Raw genomic sequence first — 26,887 nt, 5'->3', positions numbered from 1 at the left:
AGGCCTCAAGGCTGATTGGTTTGCCAATGGAGGCCGTACCACCCACAGTTCAAGCTCCTTCACAAACTGCAGCCCTCTCAATACAGGGGAATAACAGTGTGCCCTCCCTGCCTAACACTAAATTCCATCAAGAACAAGGGAAAACCAACAAAGTTTAAAGGGATATGGCTATTATACCAATAGAGAGAAGTAGTACAGGAGCCTACCTAGAGATCTGGAACAAAGATTTTCTGTGTCTTTATTGTGGGAAAACGAATCACGACACAAAGCTCTATCTCATCGTCCACAAGAGTGACCCAAAGGAAGATCTGGCCGATACCTCAGGGACAACCTCCCACAGCTAATAGCCTGTATCACCTCCAATAACAGTGCTTTTGCAGGCCTGTGAGAAAGCTCTTTCCATCCTCCTCCTCAATGTTTCTTGCTGTTGTATAAATACCAAGTGGCATGAACTATTGGGCTATCTAATTTATGAGATCTCCCTGAAGTGGGCCTAAGGGAATATCAGGCGAAGATCCATCCACACTGTCTTCCCATTCACATAAGCACACAATGGAATAATTCATTACACCTCATACAACCCTCAAATCATAATTCCATTTATTTCACACTGAATAGACTGACAGAAAGGCCATCACCCAAAGAATGCATGTCCAGCAAGCTTACTGTATGTTAGTTCTTCTAATGCAGAAATTGAGACTCTAACAAACTCATTTAAAAAATACAATGTTATGTCCAGTGTCTCTGTTCTCAGAGGCATAATAATGCTGTGGGGACTATATTGAGAAAAAGTCACTAGGCCTGTGAACCTCACAATCCTGTGATAATAAAAACATTCTGTCAATTATAAGCAGGAAATTATTCCTATATTTAAGGAAAGCTCCAAGTTAACTCCCAGTTGATACAGGACAATCCCACTCCTCAATACTACTCAATCCAAAGTCTTTGGGAGGAACAAGGTTATAACTCCTACCCAGCTGAGTTTTTGAGTGAAGGCTTACACATCCTTGATATCTGTAGATAAATAAAAAAGAAGAGAGAGAGTCTGTATGGCTTTAGTTGATCTTTACAGAGAAGTTGATCGTCTTAACCACAACAATGTTTGGTTACATAACTGCAATATATGAGGACCTGAAGGATTGTTGAATTGTATTATGGTCCTTGCAACAGGAGTCTGACAGGGCTGTGTCTTGCATCACTATTGTTTATTCAATATTCTACATTCAGTTTTCTCATGCACTATATTAGGATCCAAACATATGGAATAACTTGCAGAAAAACTGACCTCTTTCTATTCAGAAAAACATTTTAAAAACATGTCTGTTTGATTAGTAAGTAGGCTCCCTCCTGTCTTTCTGCTTGCACTGAAGACCTGAGAGTAAGCTGCACGAAGAGAAACCGTTTGGGTAGTAGCACCTCCGAGACAAATAGAAATAGAAATAGATTATTTGGATTGCCATTTACAGAACACAGTTCAGGAGGTTGTCAAATTGGTAAAAGCCTGACCCCACTTGCCTTATTTGTAATGACAAATGTACAGGCCCAGTTTGTAATTTAAAATAATAAAGATAACCTTTGAATTAGTTTCGTCTTTTTTACCAATTGGGCGTGCGATTCTCTTGTAACATGAAATTGGTGGGCCACTGCAGTAAGGTCCAACAGTGTTTTTAACAGACTACAGATGGTATATTTTCCATAAATTGGGTTATTGACCCCTCATTGCCTTTACATCTTTGAATTTTGGGGACTAAAGCAGAGTCACAGCTTGTATTTCAAAAATAATATGGCGTGAAGCCCTGAGGTGGAAAGGGCTGTGGAAGTAAAGCTGTTTTGCTGTGGCGAGTGGAAAGGAAAGGGAGCTGAGACTCTCCATCTATCTATCTTCAATTTAAATCCAGAGAAGCCGTAGAAGCCCGTGGAAGAGGGTAGAAGTGCGTGTGCCTTTAAACAACTTGGCTGTCAGCTGACCACCCAGCTGACTTCTTAAGGCCACCTCCGTGACCCTTGCGGCGTGAAGCCCTGAGGTGAAAAGGGCTGTGGAAGTAAAGCTGTTTTGCTGTGGCGAGTGGAAAGGAAAGGGAGCTGAGACTCTCCATCTATCTATCTTCAATTTAAACCCAGAGAAGCCATAGAAGCCCGTGGAAGAGGGTAGAGGTGCGTGTGCCTTTAAACAACTTGGCTGTCAGCTGACCACCCGGCTGACTTCTTAAGGCCGCCTTTGTGACCCCATGTGGCGTGAAGCCCTGAGGTGGAAAGGGCTGTGGAAGTAAAGCTGTTTTGCTGTGGCGAGTGGTGAGCGGTGATCAATGGCGTCGACCCTGTCCCCTGTTCTGAGGACACGAGCTCAGAGGCCGCGAGATGGTGTGGCCGTCACAGACGATCCTGCGGTCGTTCAGCGCCCTCCGCGCCCTCAGAAAGTAAGTCGTTATCACACTTGCACTTCTGAGACAGTCGAGTACAATGAAGCACTTTCTCATGCACAGGATGCACAGGTCTCTGAATCTGCAGCGGTTAATACCTCCCATACACTCCCTCTCTGTGACAATGTGTTCGAAACTGCAAGTTATATGACTGAAGCCATTCACGTACAAGATGGAACTCACGTGGTGTGCGGCGCGGTTGCGAGTTCTGTGTGCTGGCTGTCGGTAGCCCCCAGTGTGCGACCGCAGCGGGCGCCATGTCCGGTGCATCCGATGTCTCTGGGGCGTTGTCTTGCGGCGGCGGTGCTCTCGTCCCAGCGTCTGACGCTGGGTGCGCTTGTCTGTCCTGCGCTTCTGGGAGTGACGGCTCTGAGGGGGCGGGACTCGGAGCGAGGGTGACTTTGAACTTACACGGCCTGAGCGGCTTGCAACGCGAGGTAGTTCATGGCGGCAGAGAAGAGGGTGCAGCTCCCCCTAGAGGTGAGCGCCCCTCTAAGTCTGTTGACGATCAACTTAAAGATCGAAACTTTGCTGGAGCACGGTACGCTGCTACTCGGTTATTGGATTGTTCTCTCTCCAGCCTACCCTGTGAGGACGTGGGGCTCATTGCAAAGGATACAGATGCAGTGATCACTGCAAGTTCCCCTGTGTGTGTAACCACAAACTTGGAAACAGTGGGTTCGCATGAAGGTAACGTGAATGACCTTAGCTACCAACAAAGCATTTTAAACTCAGATATGCATGGTTGCGACCACAACTCAAAGAATGGCAATCTAAGTGAGTCGGAGGCAAGCCATTTAATGACTGCAAGAAGAGACTCACTCGGGGTTGTGAACAATGTTCTTCAGAACCTAGTGCTCCTGAACAAAGCGTGTTCAAGCAAGTTGTCTAAAGAGCAGAGGTTTCCTGCCGAAATTGAGGCAAAATCAGCCGTAAAACGTAACAACAGTCAGTTGTTGGGGGCAACGTCTGACATATGGCCAGAATCTTGTTACAAACGGCTAAAGTCAATCGATCACCCGTCAAAGGGTGAATCGAGGCACGAGATATCTGACATCCATCTGACCTCCCAAAAAAGACATGCCACCCTTAACTGGAAAACTAATGGAGTCATTGATGAACCTGATTGCAATGAGCACTCCTCACAAAACGATTCTATGGACTCTTCTCTAATGGAACGCCCGTTTCCTAAAATTCGCCGCGACAAGGAGCCCTATGTTGCCAGACCTTCTGAGTTGCATGCAAATTCATCAAGCGAGGTCTTACCGGCTGTGTCATCTTCGACGGAACTACAAGCCCTTCTTATGGCTTCCTCGTTGATCTCTTTGGCCCCGTTTATGAAACTTTATGAGAATATACACGAGGCCACCAAGGATCTAACAACCGTTGTAGCAATGATGAATTCCAAATTAATACAATTGGAAAAAACTTGCGATCGCTCTTATGTTGAACAACACGAGTGCTTTAAAAGACTGGATGCAGCATTTGTCTTGTTAAGCGAGAGCAGGAAAAGTGACTCATCTGACAAAAGACTGTTTGCAGAAGTGGCCGAGAGAAACTCTTGCCCTATTTAAACATGACACTAAAAACACAGGCAGGCAGTTGTCTGAAGGGTGTCCCAGCTCCGATGGTAAGCAACCGAGTGCGAAGTGCAAACCTCAAGCTGAACAAGAACATAATAGGTCAGTAAAACAACGGCATCTTCCCACTGATGCTATATCCATCCAAGAACCTCACTGTCCTCAGTCATTAACATCAACGCACATTACTTCAGTGGAAGCGGACCCAGTACTGGCAACTGCAAAGGTCTTCGAAGCTCCTCTAGACACAGAATGCAAGGTCGCAGAACTTTCCTCGAAGACTGGTCCTTGCTCGTCGGTTATTCCGTTTGTATCGAATGTTGTTGACCTGTCTTTTAACACAGCATTCGAACAGGCAAGATGTGCGGCCAATAAAATTTGTCATGACCCCCAAATCGCTTCATCTTCAGGTGTTGGTTTTCAAACTGAACAAACTTCAGAAGTTGCAACTACTTCCTCCATTGTGGGCCTACCCAATGTTTTTTCGATCTTCACAGGCGGCCCTAATGCCACGGAGAAACCCGCGACTTTGCCATCAAAATCAAAAATTGCTGCAACCAGCAAGAAACCGAAGAACCAAAAGGCAAAGAAAAATAATGCTTCAAATGGAGCACGAAAATTCCTGCGTAACATAAAAATGGTACAGGCAGTTCCTACTGACCTGGTTAAGACCTCTACTGCCCCTGCTTCATCTAACATCCATGCCAAAAATCAACAAAAAAGTGCTCTCTCAATTCCGGTCAAACAGACCCAAACAAAGAGTACCACGCCATCTGAAGAGGACGTGACGGAACTTCTGGACCTGTCAACTTATGATGAACAAGAACATGTAGAAACCGACTTACCAACAAGCTCTGAGTTGCCCCTCCACACTGGATCTCTGCCAAATGTGGCCCCGATTCAATGTAAGGAAAAACCTGGACGATTGATGGCCAATGTTGTCTTGGATAATCCTGCAATAATGCAACCATGTAATGTGGAGGTCATTGGCAAAAACCCTGCGACTAATAACAAGTCTCATGAAAGGTATTGCAAACTGATTGAAGTATGTGATAACACAACCTCATTGTCTCTGCCAGTAGTCAGTCCTGTGTTCATGACTATGGATGAGAAGAGAAAACATTGCATAGCTAACGCTCTAGTCGTTAGACCAGGGAGGCCATTGTTAACGTCAGGACAAACTAACAAAATAGTTAAGGAAAACGAGCCCTATAGGACGCAGATGGGAGGCTTGGAGGCTGACGTCCTGGAAAGCAATCGAAGAAAGCTGAAAGAGCTGGTGTTTGATAGACGCCCTCAAACCTTAAATGAAAACGCTTCAAAATCAACGCTGAACAAAGGCCTTACATATAAGCTGACAATTGAGAGTCTTGAACCAATCGAGAATTTGATCTTGAATCGAAGAACGGTTCTTCAGCTACTCCACCTTGTACCAAGCTTACGTGCAATTTCCTCTAATGACATACAAGTCGTGGAGTTTCCAGCAGAAGGAACTAATGACAAGGTGGTGCTCCATTTTGCCTCAAATCTTCTAATTACATCAATATTAGAAGAAAATGTAGCATTGTTTTCACTAGGCTTTGACGTCTATAAATTGAACGAGTCTGATGTATCTCGACCAAATTACAACGGAACCTCCAATAACGTAAAGGAGGCACCTTCAAATGTAGTTACAACACCTATGCCTTCAAAATATACAGCAACAATGATTTCAGAAGGGTCGTCTCACTTGATTCACACCAGTAATCAAAATCAAAATCATATTCAATTACAGTGCCCGTCAAGGATACCTCAATTGCCAACGAGTGATGTTAGTGTAAAATCTGACGGCCTAAATGCACAAATAAGAATCACAATCAAAAGAAAGGAGCCTTCCGACGAAACCATTAAAGAATCTCATCAATCCTCAACATCTGCATCTGGAAATCATGAATGGCATTGGCGAGCAGGGGTCTTAAATGCAAAAAATAGCCAATAATGCCAGGACTCGGTAGCTCCCACGGTTTGTTCCTTAGCCTCCTGGAACACTCGAGGGTTCTCACACTTGTTTAACACACTCTGGTTAGACAATCTCCAAATCGTGTGTTTACAAGAAACATGGCTAAGTGAGTTACCAGTCACCTTGGACCTTGAGTCTGTAATGAATCCGGCCATAAAGTCTAAGCTTGGCCGCCCTATGTCAGGCCTTTTAACGATGGTGAGAAGAGCATCAGGTTGGCGTGTTATAAATTCCATCAATCATTCTCCCTATATTCAGGAGACTATCATCGAAAGTTTTGGGGGACAGGATTCGGCGCAGGACAAGATCATAATCTTGAATTTGTATTGGAACCATCTACGGGCAGGAAAAATTGAGTTCATTGATCAGATAACAGGTCTAATTGATCTCCGTATGGAATCATTAGACTTGCCAAAGATACTTCTGTGTGGTGATCTAAATATCGATCTACTTAAGGAATCAAACTCAGACCAAAACTTATTAGCACAGGCATGGTTAACCGAAATGAGGCTACGCAACTTTCAGATGTTGAATGGCAGCACCTGTGGCGATATACCATCCGTTCAAACAAGGCATTGTGCGGATTCATCCTCAACAATTGACTACATGTTTGTATCCGAAGCTTTGCATCCTAGGATACAATCGCTGATGATTTGTGAAAAAGCAAATAGCGATCACAATATGCTGCTCATGAAATTTGCAACAGTTAGACCTACTCAAAGGTCAAAATGGGACCATGAACTTGAGGTTGAATCAAATAGAGTTTGTTTAAGACTGGAGGAGAGCGAAGTCAAGGGCGTAATGATCCAGTACTGTCAACTGAGTGCTGACCTTGAATATGATCAACTATTGACACAATTCAGAACTACAAAAGTGGGCTTAAAAAATCTCAACATGGTCCGTGCCCATCACTTCGATCTCGAGATCCTGATTCAAAAACGAAAGATGCGTGCGGCCATTAGGAGAGCTAAGTCTCTTGACATTGACACTCCCAAATTGGAAACAAAGGCTTCGAAGCAAAAATATAAGAACTGGTTGAAAATGCATAAACACATTCTAGTGCAAAACGACGCGGAACAGATGCTAGCCACCCTAAAGAATAAAAACTTGAGTGACTTCTGGAGACTCATTAATAACTTTCAAGCTCCTCAAACGGCATTGCAGTCCTGCATGGTCTCGGAAGCAGCTTGGGTTGACCACTTCGAAGCCCTCTACAAAGCAGAAGTCCCTGGCATCACTACATTGGAACCAACTTCGAAACCATGGGATTTGACGTTTCCAAGAGAGGAGATTGTGTCTATAATTAACAAGGCAAAAAAATCTAGAGTTCCTGGACCGGATGGTCTTACCAACTTCACTATTAAACAGCAGCCTGAGCTATGGGCATCAATATGTGTAACCCTATTTGACAGAATATGTGAAACCCAGAAGACTCCTAAATCCTGGAAATCCGATGTTATTGTCCCGATATTCAAGAAAGGGGACAGAACATGCCCAAAAAACTATCGCCCAGTGGCATTACTGGATACTCTGGGGAAAATCTACGCCACAATGTTACAGCAAAAACTGGTGACCTGGGCAATCGAGTCTAATCATGTAGATAAAAGACAATCTGGCTTTGTGAAGCAAGTGGGCTGCTCATTAAACTTGTTACTCCTGAACCTGATGAAAATGGAAGTGATAAAATCTAAATCTAAGGCATATTTGACCTTTATCGACTTCTCAAGTGCCTTTGACACCATCGACAGGCCTCGCTTGTGGTCAAAACTAAAAGTTGGGGCTCTCCAGCTGACTTAATGGCAGCAATTCGAGAATTGCACTCCGAAACCTCCATAAAAATCTGGTTGGATCGATCTGGAAATGTAACTACCCCTATCAAAACCTATAAAGGGGAAAAACAAGGCTGTCCCTTAGCTGCCGCAATATTCAGTCTATTCATCTCAGATATTGGGTTAGCAATTGAAACTGTAAGATCATTTCCCCCGAAGATTGATAAGACCCGTCTAAGTTGGCTGTTATACGCCGATGATCTCGTTCTTATGGACCTAACACCTGTCGGCCTACAGAGGAAACTGAATGCGGTTGCCCAATACGTTGCATCTAACCACTTGGTGATAAACACAAAAAAATGTGAAATTTTGGTGTTAAAGAATCTTAACAGCGGAAGACAAAACAAGTTGAGACAACCAAGATGGCACTTGGGTCGGGACGCCATTCAGATAACTCAGAACGTAAAATATCTCGGAATGCTAATAAATTCATCAATAAACGATGGACCATGGATTATTGAAAATAAAAGGAAATGCAAACAACTGGCCAGTCAAGCGGTCATCATACAGAAAAAATTTGGGAAATTTTCACTAAAACTAGTTCTAGCTTTTTACTATCTAAAGGTAATCCCAGTGTTATTATATGGTACTGAAAACGCCTTGGGTTGCAGTCATGATATATGGTCAGCGCTGGAGCACTGTTTATGGTCTAAGGTTTTGTCTTTGCCAAGGGGAATCCCGACATCTTGTGTGAGGTATGAACTCTCGCTTATCTCGCTACATGCTAGGGTATGCTGGGCACTAGTAAGTTTGTTTCGGAAATCTCGTCAGCGTGAGCACATACCACAATTTGACATCTTTCATGACCCATCGCCAGCTAATAATAGCATGGTGTCATTATGGTCTAAAAGATGCGTAGAGATCTTGAGTGATCACAGAATTAGCCTGGATATGCTGCATAATGACCCGAATGCTGCCAAATTGAAAATATGGCGCGCAGACTGGGAGCAAACTTGCTCACAATGTGCCACAGCCTCCATGATGAAGGATGCCCCGCTTGAAACAAGGCCATTTAACGTGCTACAACGCTATATCGAGATGTTTCCACAGGCTCGAAGAGTGTTCATGATGCTGCGTCTGAACGCATTTAAAACTAACGAGCGGTTGGCGTCATGGAGAACAAACAAAGTCTCAACCTTAACGTGTAGACTATGCGCTAAAGATAAGGAAACCCTGAAGCATTTGGTGCTATTCTGCACGGCACTTCGCTCAGAAAGGACAATTCACCTGGGGCCTTGGGGCCTAAATTACCCCTCCCGTTGTGCTGATGACTGGTGGGCCTATATGTTTCAAGGATGGGACATGAAACTGATATTACCACTAACTCGATTTCTAATGTTAATTGAAAAACGCCTGAATATATTGTCGGCTGATGAGTAACGACGACAGTGCATTGCTTACTCGTTTGATAACTGGGAGGGGTATTTCTAAGAAACCGATAAAATTCAAAGAAAAAAAAAGAAAAAAAAAAAGTGTTTTACATTAAAGTTATTGGTTTTCATTAGAGTGACATGACTAATTTCATGTTCCCGATATACAATCCCAACACAGAGTTCTGGGTAATAAAATCAGGCAGTTATTTCTCCAAACTCTAAAAGTATTTAAACAATTAAAATCCACTACAAACAAAGGTGGTCTCCAGCCTAACACGGTCAGGAGTCTGGACGACAGGCACAGGGCAAAAGCTATACCTCTGAGTATGCACTGCAGATTAGGGGAGATACACGAGGTCATTCTAGCATATTACATAAACATTGTACATACCAAGCTGATCTGAGTTGCAACAGGTATTCACCAAAACTACAGGGGCAGGAACTGACTGTAAGCAAAAAGACACAGCGAAAGCAAAGGCAAACAAATATGCTGGGCATCACGAATTGATCATAAAAATGGGTGTACTGGAATATTATAAGGGGTCTCCACAGATTAGGCAAAGCCCCTGGGGTCGGTACCAGCAGATTACTCTTAACAACTGTCATGCATCAGCATCATGAGTTAGGCATGCAAAAGAGACTGTTATACTCAGTGTAAGGGTACAACTGGAGACCATGGTGGTGGTAAAACCGCCACCACTGTTCTTTCCGGACCGGCTGATTAAGAGTCCTGCAGTCGAGAGGTGCAACTCCCGCCAGGTCTGACATGGTGTGTTTAACACCACCCACCTGCAGGCGGACATGGAAACACTGGCTCTGTCATAGACAGAGCCGGTGTTTCCATGGTCCCCATCCCCATGGAGTCCTATGGGGCTCCCTGGGAATGGGGACTTACACAATCCCGCCTCCGGAATTCACGGGTCACCGGAGTCACCGAAGTCGTAATGCCCCGTTGATTCCAGGAATCTCGGAGGTGGAATGGTAATACGAATCCGGCGGTAACCTGCCGGTTTTTCCAGCTCGGTTATCGCCGGACTCGTAATGAGGCCCCATATACTGAAGAAGGGATCACTTCTGCTCCGCTTATCTTTAAAGTGAGCTTGTATAGGCCTTCCAAACTCACAGCCCAACAGGGTGGAACTGATTCCAGTCTCCGGCAGCTGTATTCAATCAAGACCAGTCCTGGCTTCAGTAGCCTTAGCAGTGGATTGTAATTAAGGTCTCACTAGCTCTCAGCAGCACAGCCTGCAATAGTTTGGAACATGTCAATGCAAGCAGAGCCTCTCCAGTTCCTATTAGTTTGCTGCAAGCAAAGATACTTTGTATGCCTGCTCCAGCTCTCTACTTCTTGGTCAGCATAAATATATCAGAAGCATCTGCTGGTTTAACCGAAAACACGAAATGGGAAATGAAAGATTGATCCAAAACTGCAGCGTTAAAACCAATAAATTAATGCAGGTGCAGCTTGTAGGTTTTATCTTCGCAATTATGTCATAAACAGAGTCTCTGACTGCGCACATTTAGCGGTGCTGGATGGCAGGTGGGTAGGATAGTGACAAATGCCAAGGAAAGCACTACAATGTTATAGGGTCATAACCAATTGGTCGGTGACATGAGATTGTTCCTGCCTACATGAATGTCACTTATATTAATTCACAAAATAATGAATTTCCATAATCAATTCTATGTATATAAATATGTTTTATTCAGCTTAAGCTATTAGCAATCATACAAAACATAAACAATTCAGTTCAGAAATGGATTTTGAGTGCACAAGTATACTATACAATATCACAGGTAATGAAGACAAAGCAAATTAGATAATACATTTAAAAAAACATAGGTTTCCTGATGAACAGTGCCTCCACACAAGGGGCCCCTGCAGGCAGAGCATGCCTGGAGCTTCTCAGAGAGCTCCATGTGTTTATTCAGACGCTACTCAGTACTTTATTTCTTAAGATCCAAGCACAATGCACATATCTCGCTATCGGGAAAAGAGCCTTCCAATCCAAGGAACAAAAAAAACCTGTCAGGTCATTGCGTGTACTTCTTATATTCAGTAACAACAAAATGGGACTTAAGTACATGCGTCTCAAGGGCAATAAATCTGAGCATATTAATGTAAAATGCAGGAGAGATTCATCAGCTGCATTACAAAGGGGGCACATTCCAATACTGGAAACTGCCCAAGATCACATGTAACGCGCTGTAGGTAGAAATCCTAGTCTGAAACACTTGTAGAGTGAGTGCTCATATGGCGGTGGATCTCATCCAAAATGTTTTTGCAATTTCCCAGCCTAGCGATATGTAAGAATTCCTGTCCCTTCTTCAAATCATATCTGAGGATTCCAATTTAAATTTAAATGAAGTAAAGAAGTCAGGCCATTTGTAGGAAGCAAAAGTAGTTTTTTTAGAAATATGTTCTCAACAGAGTATAACCCTTTTATGGGTGCATAGCTCTAAACCTCAGCACCATATAATGCCGCTGTGACAGCTTGTTTGTCAAACAGTTCCATGGCTGGAGAGATTTCCCTACTACCACTTCCCCGATACAGAAAAATGACAAAATACCCCCACTGCATTTAGAAAAATTAATCTTGGCTTTCATTAGTTGGTCAGCCCAACCTCCTACGTCATTGAACCTAACCCCCAAATAGTCAAAATGCCAGATTGCTTCAATACGTTACCCTCTATCATTACCCTCAGTGTATGGGGCTTTGAGAAAGGAGGCTTGAAAACCATGACCTTGGTTTTACTAACGTTTACTTCCAACCCGAGGGACTTGCACTTCACAAGGAATATCTCAAGTGCTGTTAGGAGTCCCTTCGGGGATGGTGTGAGGATTGCTGCATCATCAGTGAAAAAGAGAGCAGGCCACCTCTTGGATGCAATCGTAGGCGCATCCAGTGCACCTAGCTCCAATGCGTCCACTATTTCCTGGATGTAAAGCAAGAATAGGAGGGGAGCCAAAACGCATCCTTGGCAAATGCCCCTATTAACCTTGAAAGGTTTGGTTTGTTCTCCACCTATCCCATAACGGACTAACACTGAGGTGTTGGCATGAAGCAATTTGATTGCTTCTATTAGTGGTTGGGGAACCTTTCTCTCTTCCATCACCTGCCACAACATATTTCTTTTAACAGAATAAAACGCCATCTTCAGATCCACTTAAGTAGTTTGGTACATTTTTGGATGAGTAGAAACACAAGAAAGCAGTGCTCAATAATTCCTCTGCCCACTCTGAACCCCACTTATGCAGTACTAATAATACTTTAATCATCCACCCACTGTTGTAATTTAGTTTGCAAAATGTTCCCAAATACCTTCCCTACACAGTCCAATAGGGATATGGGACAGTAATTCTCTTGCCACCCTTTTCCCCCCTTCTTGTATATATGAACAATAGTGGCTGCTTTCCAGCTGCTAGGGACTACTTTAGAACGGATGGCTGCATTAAAGACTCTAGTCAATAGCAGAGTCCAAAATGATGGATCGGCACAATAAAATTCCACCGGATCAAGTCTGGTCCTGGGGCTTTACCTATTTTCTGGGCTTGTAATGCTTGTTCCACCTCAATGTCCGAAATGGACAGAACACTCCTCATTGCGGGTGGCTGTCGGGCTGCCATCCGGCGACACAGCCTCCCATCAGTATATAAATTATAGAAATTAATATGCCACACTACCCCTGTTATGAGACATTGTAGCTCCTGCTTTCCCCTTCGCTGAAGGGGTGAAGCCAATTCCCAGAATGTACCCGTGTCTCCACACACCATTGACATTGCCAGGTCTTGCCAAGACCTCGATGCTTATGCTCTGCTCTTGGCAGATAATAACTGCTTGTATTTTATTCTAAGGGCTGGTAGGGCGCCTTTGACAGAGGAATTAGGGGGCCCAACACAAAGCACAAACTCCCTTTTGGCCTGGGAGCATTCCTCATCGTACCAAGGTTTGTTGTATGTATATATTATAATCTAAAATATACTAGGCATTCTAAACACTGTTATTCCTTGTGATTGTTAGCTTTAGAAAAGCATTTTAACAGGAGACACAATATTGCATTTTTATTGAATCAAAATAAAGTCTTCAATTTCCTCACTGATACCCACCACATACAGAATAAATGCTTTCTCTACGGTAAATGTGGAACACGGGATTCGTACCTGTCTGAGCCATTTTCTGCTGTGAATATGAGTGTGTAGCTTTCAATAAACATGAGCGTGAAACTTTTAATCACCTATGTGTGTACAGCTTCCAATTTATTCATATTAATTTGCCTTCAGCTCTACTAGTTTGGTTGGAGATATAATATTCTCCTGCAAGAGATAACATATTTACGTACCCTTGCCCTTTCAAATTACACATAGTTCTTGCTCTGGATTTCAAGATAAGGTACTTCAGGGGTTTAACACTTTGCATGATTTTCTATAGGATGTATTATTTATGCTAATGTCTGCTACACAAAGATCTAATGTATGACTAGGCTCACAAAGAACAAAAAAATGTACATGATATCACATTAGGTAATCGTATTTTCATGATGAAAGTATGGCCTATCTGATTCTATGCCAACATGAGTAAAGGATTCCATTTCAATTTGGTACACTTTTACAAAAACAACCTGCATTCAATTTGTGCAAAACACTGTCAGTGTTAAGTTGTGTCTCCATACAAAAATTAATTGGCTTGAAAGGAAATAGAATGCCACTTTCATTCAATTTCAAATAGAAGGGACATGGTATTTTTTTTGGTGCTGCACCTGTGTCTCTGTCAGAATAACAACCCCTTGGCTCGCAGCCCCTTTCAGTCCTGGGATTTTACAATGGACAGCACTATGTGCAATTTGGAGTCATATATTGGATTTCTATTCTTACATTTTAAATGTAGCTTCTAATTTTGGAGAATCAGCTGGGACCCCTTCAATCTGGAATTACTATAAAGGTCCTTTAGAGCTGGCTGTCTGAAACCCAGTCTCCAATATGGACTGATCATCTCTCTCTGAAGAGGCTTTGGGCTCCGGCCTGCTTGGGAACAAGATGGTTTCAGCTCTGCTCCACGGTTACCTCCTTACAGTTGTATCAAGTAATATTCTTCAATATTAATCACCCAAAGTAATCTCTTAATTCTGTGTGCATGCTATTTTATAATCTTCAGTGCCTTCTTTCATCCTGCATTTTGAATGGTGGGGCTCTTCCCTCCGAGTCCCAGGATTTCAAAGGTGGGATGGAATTTCACATCTTACTTATTTTTTAGTTGTGTAACTCTGGATGTGAATGTGTGAGTTTAATCAAATAAAGATCATTTTATCCTATCAGAACAGTCAATAGAAGACACAATGTTGCATGGTGATATGTATTTGCAGATATAATGTCCTACTTTTTCCACTTTTTCTCACTACGCACTAGGCAGATTGTATACTGGATACAAGATATATATTTTACTGACAACATACAATTTAGTTTAAGTTGCCAGAACCTTCCATGATGGAGGTATGAATTTTCAAATGCCTATTATTTGTTTTTTTAAAAGCACACAACAAACTCTTTCTTCAATTTGGCAAGAATTATAAATTAAACATATGCTGATTTCTGAATGCAGATGTCACTGGCTGAGCACAGTGAATGGGCTCTTTTACATTTTACTAACCTAGGAAGCTGAAAATGACTTTGATTCAAAGTAAACCTGATCTTATCCCTATGGCCTGGAAAAAAAAGTTTGAACAATCTTTGCTCAGCATGTAATTCTTACTTGAAGTAAATAAAGACTTAACTATTGATCTGAGTTCCTATGACAAAGGATGGGGCTGCAACTCGGAGGCTAATATAGTTACTTGTTCACGCACATTCCATTTCAAGTTAAATAAAATTGCACTGATATTCAAAATTAAATGGATACAATAATTGAATCTGAATAAAATGTTATTTTCTATTGAAGTGTGCCTTCTGCCAACAATATTAGGAACATAGTACTGTGTTGAAGTCTGAGGATTTTTCATTTATAATAGTATTTTCACTTGAGTTCGCCATTGAAACCAATGGTACACATTATAAAATGACAGATTTATTTTTGCTATACATGGCATCCGAATTATAGGAATATGTTCTGAAATAAAGTTCTTTTTAAGCTTTAGGGCTATGAAAAAAAGTGATCTGGGAATCAGGCTGAGTTCTTTTGCAGACAATGACACTCCAGATGCTTGGTCCTAAGTATTTTTCTACATCTGGCAGTTTCAACTTTCATTTTTCTGCCTCTCCTTAGAATTGATAAGGCAGTCTATGGATTTCCATAAAGGCCTTCGAATTAGTTGCAATGTGTCACTCTCGTGCACACACAGTTATTTCCATCTCACATCCTACAGGGGCGTCCTTTTCATCATGGCATTGAGCAAGATGTGCAATTCAACAGGATGCATACACTCTTGTATTGGCTTGCTAGTAAACGCTAGTATGAACTGATTAGTCAAATTTAGAAGAAGGGGAGTTAAGCTGAATAAAGCCCTGCAGAACTTGAGGGCCAACATGTCAGATCAGGATTTTGGTGGAATTTGTGTTCCGGATATTTTTTTTTCAACTGCTTTGGGATTTAGATACGCCCCATCCTCCGCTTCTTCATAGGCTGGCCACTCATAAACACCATTTTGATGCTGCTGTATGTATGAAAAAGAGGGAATTGAGAAGGGCGCTAAGACTTGTCATAAAACAATGCCCAGAGAAAGCAGATTATCTCTGTCATGCAAATCTTTTGAAGCAAGCAAATAGAAATTGGCTTTGTTCCCATAGATTCATGCATCATTAGAGGGATGGGGAATGTATGCTCGAAGCCCAAAGGGACATATCCACACATAGTTTCTGGGCTTTATTTAATCAACAGCACAAATCTCAAGTGAGCATGCAGAGCAGCGCTGTAACAGAAGAGGCTTGGCAGGCATACTTCAAGGATGTATATGTTAAATCAGCTGAGGACTTTGTTTCCCCAGGAGTGCATCACTTTGGAGCATGAAATTATCTAAAGAGATTGTCTCGGACCTTACAGTGAAGAGTTCCTCGTCTAGGGCGGCAGATCCCAATCGACTGAAAAATTAATCCAATGAAGAGGAACGTGGCATTGTGGCATTGTGGAGTTTTCCTGGTGTGGCTGCAGTTTTTCTTTGTGCTCTATCGGTGTGGGAAGCACAAAATATTCTGACTGACGCGGGAGCATTGCAAGAGCATTACAAGAGTGTTCCTGGTTTTCCTAGGCCTCCAACTATGCCTTTGTCCTCTTCTATAACCGTCAAATGACCTCACAATCTGCAGTTTTAGAGCTATCATTTTGGCCGTTGGACGTTGGGCATCAGCACCTGGGGTAAGCGTGGAAAACCAGCTGATCTCTCCCACAACCATCGATCAAAGGTGAGAGTTAAATGATCCCTGGTATCCAATACCACTGTCTACCCTTGACTTGCAGACCCTGAATTAATTCCTTATTATTGCATTTTTGCCTTGCATCCTACATGCAGCATTCAATTCAATTCAATTCTTTGACCATAAAATCCCTGTTTGGCTAGTTGCTATGTAGAGCCCTTGGCGATTGCTGTTTAATTGAAAGATGTTCGCTGAGGTAATTAATAAACTGAAGACCTCTAACGCACCTGTCCCAAATGATTTGGCAAATGTTGTGTTAAAAAAGGACCCTGACAACTGGTCACAGATACTGTTCAGCTTATTCTCACGTGTTTGTAGAGAGCACAAGATCCCGTCTTCATGGCAGCAGTCTGTTCTAATACCGGTTCATATGAAAAGGGGCTGAGGTAATCCCAACAATTACAGACTGCTGTCCATGTTGTACATTACAGGCAAAAAAATATGCATCCCTAATTCTGAAAGAGCTGAAGAGCTGGGCAATGGATAATAACATACTCAATCCTGGCCAGACCGGCTTTGGTGCAGGCATAGGTACCCCCATTACATTAGAACCCTGGATTACCTGATCCAGACCACCCATACTCAGGCAGATGCTATATTGAATGTAGCATTTGTTGACTTTTAAAGTTATTTTGATCAGGTTAACAGGGACACACTTTGGACCAAGCTTAGGAAGTTGAAATATCTGGATTGATTAGTGCACATCCTGACTCTCTTGTATAGCGATAATAACACCAAATTTAGTTTGGCCAATGATGGAACGGTCACAACATCTACCTCCATCAACATGGGTGTAAAACAGGGGTGCATAGTGGCACCATTACTGTTTAATCTATACTTAGCCGACCTTCCAGCCTTATTACTTGGCAAAGCAAATTGCCCACCTAAAATAGGTGACACACCAATGGTGGGCATGCTATATGCGGACGATCTGGGCCTGATCGACCAGACCTATACTGACATGAAGCAAATGCTTAACAAACTTGCTGTCTATGAGCAACAAAACGAACTGAAGGCAAAATATGCTCACTTGGACTCCCACTGTGCTTCGGAGACACCCTCTATGTGCTGAATACTACTGCTAAATTAGATAAGTGTTTTTTTTTTCTAAGTTATAGTTAGTTCAACCATTGAAGGCTAAAAAAACAATAGTCTTAGGTTCTTTGTGTGAATTTGTTTTAATATAATATTTTTATTCTTTACTGTGGCAGAGGCACAAGCCGATGCATTTCAGTCATTCTGTCCATCTTCAGGGCATGCTCTAAATATATCAACAAACATAATATTATTGTGAGTCCTGGTATACATACATTATACAAAAAAATGTCAACTAATCCATATTTCAACAATTTTTGGGAAACGTGCATACCTGCTCCAATAGAATCTGTGTACAATTACTTCTTCAGTCCCATATAAATATCAATCACACGCCTAATTACATCACGGTTGTTTGACTAGCAAATCACGTACTCCACCAGTGATGTTTGATGACAAGTCCTGTCATTTTCATTCAATGTTTGAACAATCAACTGCAAAACAATTTTTAAAAGAATTAAAAATCCTCCCATGAAAATGCATAATGCTGGTCTCCAGGATAATGGTTAATAGGACTAGGATGGGCAACTCGTTTGGAATTGTTGATTACATATATTCCTATCCCTACTTGGGCCTAGATATTAATGGTACTGCTAATTACAGCCATTTCATCTATAATAAGAGCTACAGAGCCAAGCAACTGACTCTACAAGCCTGCAAGTTTGCCAAAAACCATGCTGGATACAGCTCTACCGGTATCCTCATGCTTTATAGACAGTGTTTTGTGCTAGCTATTCTATATGGCCTTGAGGCTCTTGCTGTGCAAGATTTTTCTTGGCTAAATAGACTTGAGGTGATTTTTTGGTGCTCAGTTCAGGGTTTGGGCCCATCGGGCTCAATAGAATATCTGCATCTGGAACTTGGGCTAAGCTCACTCCAAGGAATTGCTCTTCGTACAAGAGGCTGTTTCTACTTAAAAACTAAAGCTAGGCCTGCATGTAATCTATTATCAGCTATGGACAGAGGTTACTACTCGGAAGCCCTATCTATGGGTTCTAATTTTAAGGCACTGAATGACATTCTCTTTGCGGATATAGATTGGATCCCGGATTTCAGCAGAGATGCTCCCTATGTTCATTTGAAAAAAGTCCTTCGAGAGGACATTTAATAAGTTCGATTGGTATAACAACTATACCCATCTCTCGAAGTTGAAGGAATATGATGATGTATCTCATGTGGTCCATCACTACAGAAAGATCCAGCCTTATCTGACATTGTGTCCTCACGCCACAGTTAGAAAATTCATACTGAAGTCTGTATAAATCAACACTCTGTGCTATCTGTACGGGGACCACAAATGGGCTTGGCTGTGGAGAAGCGGCATTGCTGTATCTGTAGGACGACAGACAAAAATGAAACTGCTGGACACGTATTAACCCAGTGTGTAAAATTGGGCCCTTTATACATGTGCAATCTTGGCAGCCACATCTATAGGTATGAGGCAATTCAGTCGGAATCATTTTGGGACTAATGCTTAAACGTTGATACTATCTCAGCTCAATTAGCCTTATGTAGAGTTTGGTTACAGGTGAAAAACCTACTTTTATTGCTTTTATTGTCACAGCCACCTGCCTAAGCCATTCATCCTCAAAAAGGCTCAGCAATTGAGCTTTACGTTTTTATTGGTAAACTCTGTTGCTGGGTCTATGAGATAGCTGTTAGAGCAGCCTGAGACACTCTCTTTTTACCTCCACCCTGATTTAACTAGGTGGAACCCCACTTTGGGAATGTTAACATAGAGTTAAAGAAGGTCCTATGCTATATGAATTGAACCAACTAATGCATTTTATATGCTTGATTGCATGATGTATTAATTGCAATTCAGGAGTATTACATTATATTGAATTATATTGAATCTACACTTATTATTAATTATTACTGTATCCTTGTCTTGTTTTGTTTTGGTTGTCTTGCTATGTGTGTGTTGTATTGTATTACCTTACCTTGTTTTGCTTTTCTTTGGTGCTCCTATGAAATGCATATAACATTGTGCTGATTATGTTTGTGTTATGTCATGTTATGAACATTGTATTGTGTTATTCTATATTTTGTGTACTGTTCAAATAGAACTAAATCACAATAAAAGATATTATTATTATTATTGACGTCTACCTTGTTGGTACCTTTCAAAGGGGTCCCTCAATTTAGATCTGTACCCCCCTTGTGGAAGTCCTCCATAGTGGTCCCAAACTACAAGAAGGGTAACCGTGCACATCCGATCAACTATCGCCCAATCGCCCCCCTCGATGTAGAAAGTAAGATCTTTGCTGGAGCAGGGATCCGCAACTTGGAGAGTTGGCCAGTTAAAAATAACATTCTATCAGCGTACCAAACAAAGTTCCGTTGTGGGCTTTCGATGGATTTGAATGGCCTGTTAATGTCGTTGGCATGCAAAAACTTCAGGTGGGGAAGTCCTGCACGGGGCCTGGATAGACGTGTTCAAGGCCTTTGACTCGATTAATAGGGACCGACTATGCGCCAAATTGCAGGCATGGGAGATTCCCATGGGCTTATTGGCAATAATAATCAGCGTACATGAGAGCACCGATTTGCGAGTCAGGCTTAATACCCAAGGCCATTTATCAGCCAAAATATGAGTGGAGAGAGGGGTAAAGCAAGGTTTTATGGTTGCCTCCCCCTCTTTGCAATTTCTATTTGGCAGACCTTGGGAAATCTTTGTCTCCCCATGCCCTGGGCCGTCCCAAGATTGGGACATGAAAGAAAGACCTTGGCTGTGAAGCCAGCGGTGTGGGCTGCACTCCCGTGTTCCACTCACATGTGGTTTGGTTTCAGTATTAGAGATTTGTTGAATACTTGTAATAGTTAAACAAATATGTGTTTATTTGCTCTTTTTTTGCTTATTATTTCCATAAGCTTTTAATTCCTCAGAGGGAATTGAAATTGTGAGGCTGAAATGTCACATTAAGGCCTATGCATTTCAGGTTAGAAACCCTTCCTCAGGGCCTGTGAATATATACGCTTACATATGCCTTCTGGTTAAATCTCTTAACATAGGTAATTATAACAGTCAAAAGAACAACCATAATTTTCACAATCAAACAATAAGAAACCGTTCATTAAATATCAGCTAAAAATGGTCATCAAACGGGAACATAATTCGACAGTCAGGTATAAGTAGAAGATACAATATATACATTACCAATATGTCGGCATAGGGTTAATGATTGGATTGTTCATCATCAAAAGAATTTCATCAGTTAGGATGGATCATAGAGAGATAGCAAGAGAAAATTGTAAAAAATGTATACTATCAAAAGTAAAGGTCTTAATAATTGATGCTGCTAAACTTCAAATGATGGAATAGTCACTGACCTGCTATTCACATGTAAAAAACTCCATGAGGAAATGTCACGGAGGAAAAGCAATCGTCTGTGCCTGGTCTGAAAGTTTAAAAAGAACGTGTCATATGTGGCTGTAATAGTGATATTTGAAAAAAGAGATGTCTAAAAAAAGGAATCAGGCAAGGTTCATTACCTGGATTAATTGGAACGTGAGAGCTGCTGGCCGCAGTTGCGGGTGACGGGCAGTAAAAACTTGCGTGCTGTCTCAGAATGGCTGCACAATGCTTGGTTGCCTAGGTAGCAGTGACGCCTTCTGTAAGTTCGCCGATCTAAGAAGGTAGGTAACGGAGCTTATGTTTACTATTGCGCTCAAGCAGAATATACAAAAAATGCTGCGGTATGGGCCATGTCAGTTACCTGAAATGTTGTAAAACATAGAAGTGCAGGCTGCCGTTGAAGTAGATAAGCACAACGCAGCGAGATGTGCGTTTGTGTTCAGCCTTGCTAAGCTTGTGAGGGCTGCCTTGGAAACGGTAATGACATGGAATGCCCACGTGATTGAGCGTGTGTAATGGTGCATGAGTGTAAAACAAAACGGACATGTTTGAATGTTGTACGTGGTCCAAGTTGTTAATGAAAGGGCAAATTATAGTTAAATATAGAACTAAATGGCTATGTGCATATTGTATATAGCCTGAGTGTGATGTTATGAAGAAAATAAATATAATAAAAGTTGTATCAGAAAAAATAAAAAACTTGTAAAAAGTGAAAAATAGAAAAAGGGGGGGTAAACAATTCAAGTAAACAAAAAATTAACTGGAATAGATGATGGTAACAAATGTTCAGTCTAAAACCATACAAATGGTAGATGTTAGCAAAGGATAGACAATTAGGTGTAATGAAAAGAGTGAAAAGGCGAGTTTATAAGAAGCAGCTTAAATCCAATTCTTCATTCATCCCTTCTGGTGTCAGGGACCCAATCTTCTCAATACATATTGCTTCTCTTTGAGCTCTCAATTTCTTCATGTCCATACTCTGTTCTTTGGTGGAAATCACCTCAAGTACTGTGAATCTTAATTGTGCCACCGTGTGGCCATTTTGATTAAAATGTCTTGCTACTGCCGACGTTTGGTTGTTCACTCTAATGCAGGATTTATGTTTGTTGATGCGTACACGTATTTTACGTGCGGTCTCCCCAGCATAATACATAGCACATGGGCATTTAATTGCGTAAATCACATTTTCTGACAAACATGTGGTGTGTTGTTATAATTACATTTTTTCTCCTGTTCTTGGGTGTGATATGCATGGTCCTTTGATGATATTGTTGTAGTTGCCGCAAATCATACATGGGTGTGTTCCTGGAAATCTGTCAAACGTTTTTCTTTTTGATTTTCTGTTATGTGTATCAACCAATAGATCTCGTAGATTGTTACTCTTTTGAAGGAGAGCTAAGAGAGAGCATGTTAGAGGTGGGGGCCAGAGGAGTAAGGAACCCTGTCTACCAATCATACCCAGATCAGGACAGAGCCGCATCATGGGAGACTACGCAAGCTGAGCGCCTCAATTCAGGATAGAGATGCAAACTAACCAACCCTACTAACAATCTCCCTTTCTGCATACACCTCTCAAACTCCAAACCAAACACAACCAAAACCTACAGCACAACAAACCGCATAAACTTCACTACACTGCAACAACAACAAAAAAAACACACATAGTCTTGCACAACAGTATACGACGACTGCCGGCTGCAAACACCCCAGGCCCAGCCAACGGACGCACCGGGCTGAGGCCGCCAACAGCACATCACTGCTCTCTTGCACTTTTCCTGCTTCCTCCCACTAACTCAACCTCCCCTCCTCTTTCAGAGCCGCCAGAGCGCCAGGGGACCACTCCGGTGGTGATAGTGCACGGTACAAATGTCCTTTAACATTAACATTAACATATGCGAACACTGGTGGTTGCACAAACAGTTCTCTAGTTATTTGATCGTTCTGCAGGACAGTCCATCTTTTTAGAACACTGTCTCTGATTTGGCGACTCTGAATTGAGTATTTAGTAACAAAAACTAATCCAGGTTGTGGCCGTTCTTGTTTTTTCGTTAATAATTGAGTGCGGTCTTGTGCATCTGTTTTGATCCTGGCTGTTGTGAGGTCATCATCTGGATATCCTCTTTCTTTCAGTTTCATCTGTAGTTTATCCAATTCAAGATTGCATTCTGTTTGATCACTTACAATTCTTTTGATCCGCAGCATCTGTCCAAATGGTAGGTTGTGTAAGATGTTTGGTGGATGGAAGCTCAACCTGTGAAGGAGATTATTTCTGTCAGTGTGATTTAAGTAGAGTTTTGTCAAAATTCTCAAGCCTTCAATTGCTGTTTACACATCTAAATAATGAATTTTAGGGTTCCCTATCCCCATTGTGAATTGCAACCTATTGTCAATGTTATTCAAATATAAGAGGAAATTATTCAATTCGTCTCGACTGCCTGACGATATTCCAAATATGTCGTCAATATATCTATACCATTTTTTCAGATGTGGACTCCATTGAGGATTGTTGATGATGTGTCTGGTTTTGGAGTCGAACATGAACGTGTTCGCATAGGATGGTGCCATAGTGGCTCCCATGGCAGTTCCAGTCAATTGTTTCTAATAAGTCTCTTTATACTTGAAGCATGAATTTTCTGAAATAAATTTCAAAAGGATCACCAAAAAGTCTTGATTGGCTCCTATAGGTCCTGCGTCTAGTTATGGCTTCTCTACTGCTCTTTGTCCCAGATCATGCGTGATGCTTGTATGAAGGCTTGCCACATCGATGGTGAATAGGATATCATCTATCGTGAGTTCAATGTTCTCTAGAATTTGTAAAAAAATGGGTGGTATCCTTGACGTAAATTGAGGTCTGTTGAATAAGGGGCTGTAATAAATAGTCGATATAGGTGCCCAAGGGTTGCAAGATGCTTTTGGTTGCGGCTACTATCGGTCTCCCAGGAGGATTATTGAGTTGCTTATGAATTTTGGGTAAGATATACAGGTGTGGCATCTTGGGATATGGAGTCCATAGATACGTTTTTGTTTTGTTGCTAATCCAATGGTTTTCTAGTGCCATTTCAAGTACATTGTGCAGTTCAACTTTAATATCCTTAGTTGGATCATGTGTTAATGTTTGGTATGTTGTTGTGTCTGATAGTTGTCCCATACTATGTGCGTTGTATTGTTCAGAATCTTGTATAACTACAGCGCCACCTTTATCTGCTGATCTGATGGTTATAGAATCATCTGTAAATAGGGTCTTTATGATGGATAATTCGCCTCTATTCAAGTTCTTCCGTTTTGGTGACAAAATTGTATTTTTTAATATCACTCAACACCATGTTGTGAAAGATATTGATCACAGTTATATGTACTGGTGGGTTGAATGTGCTCTTTACTTTGAATTCAATGTATTCTGTTTCCGTTTGACTGGGGACTTCGGTAGTGTTGGCTGTTTCTGAAAAAAATGTTTTCAATTTGAGTTTGCGAACTAATTTATATAGTTCGACTTTAGTGTTGAACATGTTGTTACTGTAGGTTGGTGCAAAATTCAAACCTTTTTCAAGTGTTCTGATTTCTTTAGTTGTCAAGTTTCCAGTAGATAGATTACCTACTAGGTCCGATTTGTTTGCAATCGTGTCTTCCTTCTCTGTCCTCTTCTTCCTTCCCCTTCTTGTCCTCTTCCTCTTCCTCCTAAAAAATCTTTCCTTTGAGGATTGTCAGGTTGTCTAGGTCTTAAATTGATTCCTGATGTACTAGCCGCAGAGTTTTCTGTTGTTGGTTCATCTGTGGTTTATACATTGTCTGATTCAGAACTACTTAGGTCACTCATAGGTTTGTTGGGTCTTTATGTTTGGTTGAGATATCTATCCACCCAAGTGAATACCTCGTTATTGAGATAATCGTAAATGTCTCTCTTGAATTTTCTGATTTTGCGAGATTCGAGGTCAATCAGTATATCAGCAAATGATTCTGCTCCTGTTAATTCAGTTATATCTTTAGACAAGGTGCCGATCTCTTTCTCTAGTAGTTCAATATTGCCTGGGAGTTCTTTAATGGTGAGAAGTATCAAATCAATAGAACATTTATTTAAAATTTGCTCCCATTTTTCAACAAACTCTATTTTCTTTACATAAAGTTGATCATAAAGGAATTCTAAGTCCTCTGGGGATCCGTTGTGCTTTATAGTATCGGCTGAGGGTCACCGCATGCAATTTACGATTGATGAGCTTCCTTGTTGAGTATTCTAATTGTTTAATTTTACTTTGGGGGTCTTTGTTGGTTGTAGTATGAACCGTTTCTTTTATGAGACCCAGTATGGCATCTGCCTCTTCGGCTGAAAAGCCAAGTGTTGTAGCTCTGTTGTCTGTTAGAAATTCTATATCTTCATATGACATGATGGTGTGCACTTGCCCAAATAGATTGGGTCATGTCCACTGACTTGGATGGTCTACTTCGAAGATAGTCCTCTTGGACTATACTGCTGTGGGCCTGCAAAGACTATATTGACTGCAATGAATGTGTATGCAGGAAAAAACGAGCTCCAACTAAACCTGTTAAAGTCTAAAATCATGTCTTTTAAGAGACCGGGGAAGCAGGGTTCAAGATTCAGATGGCTCTTGGAAGGTCAGGTTCTATCCCCACCAAGGAAAGTTAAATACCTTGGTTTTACTATATATTCATTTCCAACAGTGGTGTCATTAATGGTGGAACAGAGGGCCAGAGCATTACATTTCTCTCGCCCAATGAGGAAATTGTATATTTCTTATTGTAAACTCTCAGTTATCGCACTGATTAATTTTTATATTCAAAAAGTTCTGCCCTGTTTGTTGTATGGTATTGAAACTAGTCTTCAAGCTATGAAAATAGATTGTAACTATATGGAGAGGTTAATTTGGAGGAGAGTTTTAGCCCTGCCACAGTCTCTCCCTATGAATGGTCTGAGGTATGAGCTGAGCCTCCACTCCCTACTAAGGCATGTGGAATAGAGGGTCATCTTTGTATATCGTCTGATTATTTGCCTCATGGAAAAATTCCTGTATATAGGTGTACGGGTTCCATGTGAAAAGACCTAAATGTAAAGGTCTCAAGAGAAAAAATACTGATTTACAATGCCCGATTTTCTTTTGATCGTAAAAACAGCATTGTAAAGGTATTTTCTCTTAAGAAATTTAAAATGTGTATTTTCTTTATTTTTTTATATTCGGGTTTTTCACATCCCGAGCCCCCCATTGTTCTATCCCGGATACCGCCCGCCCCCACCCTCTCCCATGGGATTTCAATCCCAGCACCCACCCCCAATGCCACACCCTCAGCCATGGAATTTCAGCCCTAGCCACCTCGCCCCACCTGAGACTCCCCCAAACCAATACACATACATACAACCAGCCCACACACCAAAACACACGCATCCACAAACTTACCCATTCCCCTAGGTCCTGCACTTCCTGGTCTCAATCTGACTGTCAGCCCCTGCATGCACTTGTGTGCGGCAGGGGCGTGACAGTCTGATTTACAAAGACTGTCCTGTGCGGTCACAGAGCAGTCTTTCTAAATCTGTCTCTAAGTGAAAAGATCTTTTGAAAAAGATCTTTTCACTTAGAACGGATCTAGGGTCTGCCCTTAAGGTAAAGTCCAGCCCCTTCTTAGGGGCTTTGGAAGACCAAGTAATGTACTTGTTGAGTGTGTGTGAGACCACCTTGGCTCAACTCATTAGTAATCCAGTTAGTGTTAAGAAAGCATTGGGGAGGCATGACTGGATTCGAACTATTAAAGGGATGAGAGAGTTGAAACTTCAAACTCTGTGTCAGTTCATGACAAGCCTTGTGGTCTCCAGTTGAGGTATTTGA

At 41.7% G+C, this 26,887-nt stretch overlaps 1 long non-coding RNA gene across 1 annotated transcript; it reads right to left on the bottom strand.

Moving 5' to 3' along the window:
• Positions 1-17,781: 17,781 nt before the first annotated feature.
• LOC138526787 (uncharacterized) lies at positions 17,782-21,517 on the bottom strand. The gene is made up of 4 exons (XR_011283730.1): positions 21,418-21,517; positions 21,194-21,329; positions 21,032-21,099; positions 17,782-20,786 (listed from the first exon to the last, which is right to left on the bottom strand). It is a non-coding gene; the product is annotated as an uncharacterized lncRNA (long non-coding RNA).
• Between the last annotated feature and the right edge of the window lie 5,370 nt (positions 21,518-26,887).

Source organism: Ambystoma mexicanum, chromosome 14 (assembly GCF_040938575.1).
Source record: "Ambystoma mexicanum isolate Mex_15411 chromosome 14, UKY_AmexF1_1, whole genome shotgun sequence".
NCBI lineage: Eukaryota > Metazoa > Chordata > Amphibia > Caudata > Ambystomatidae > Ambystoma > Ambystoma mexicanum.
The sequence above is the reverse complement of the archived record's forward strand: the minus strand, read 5'-3'. Positions and strand labels throughout refer to the sequence as shown.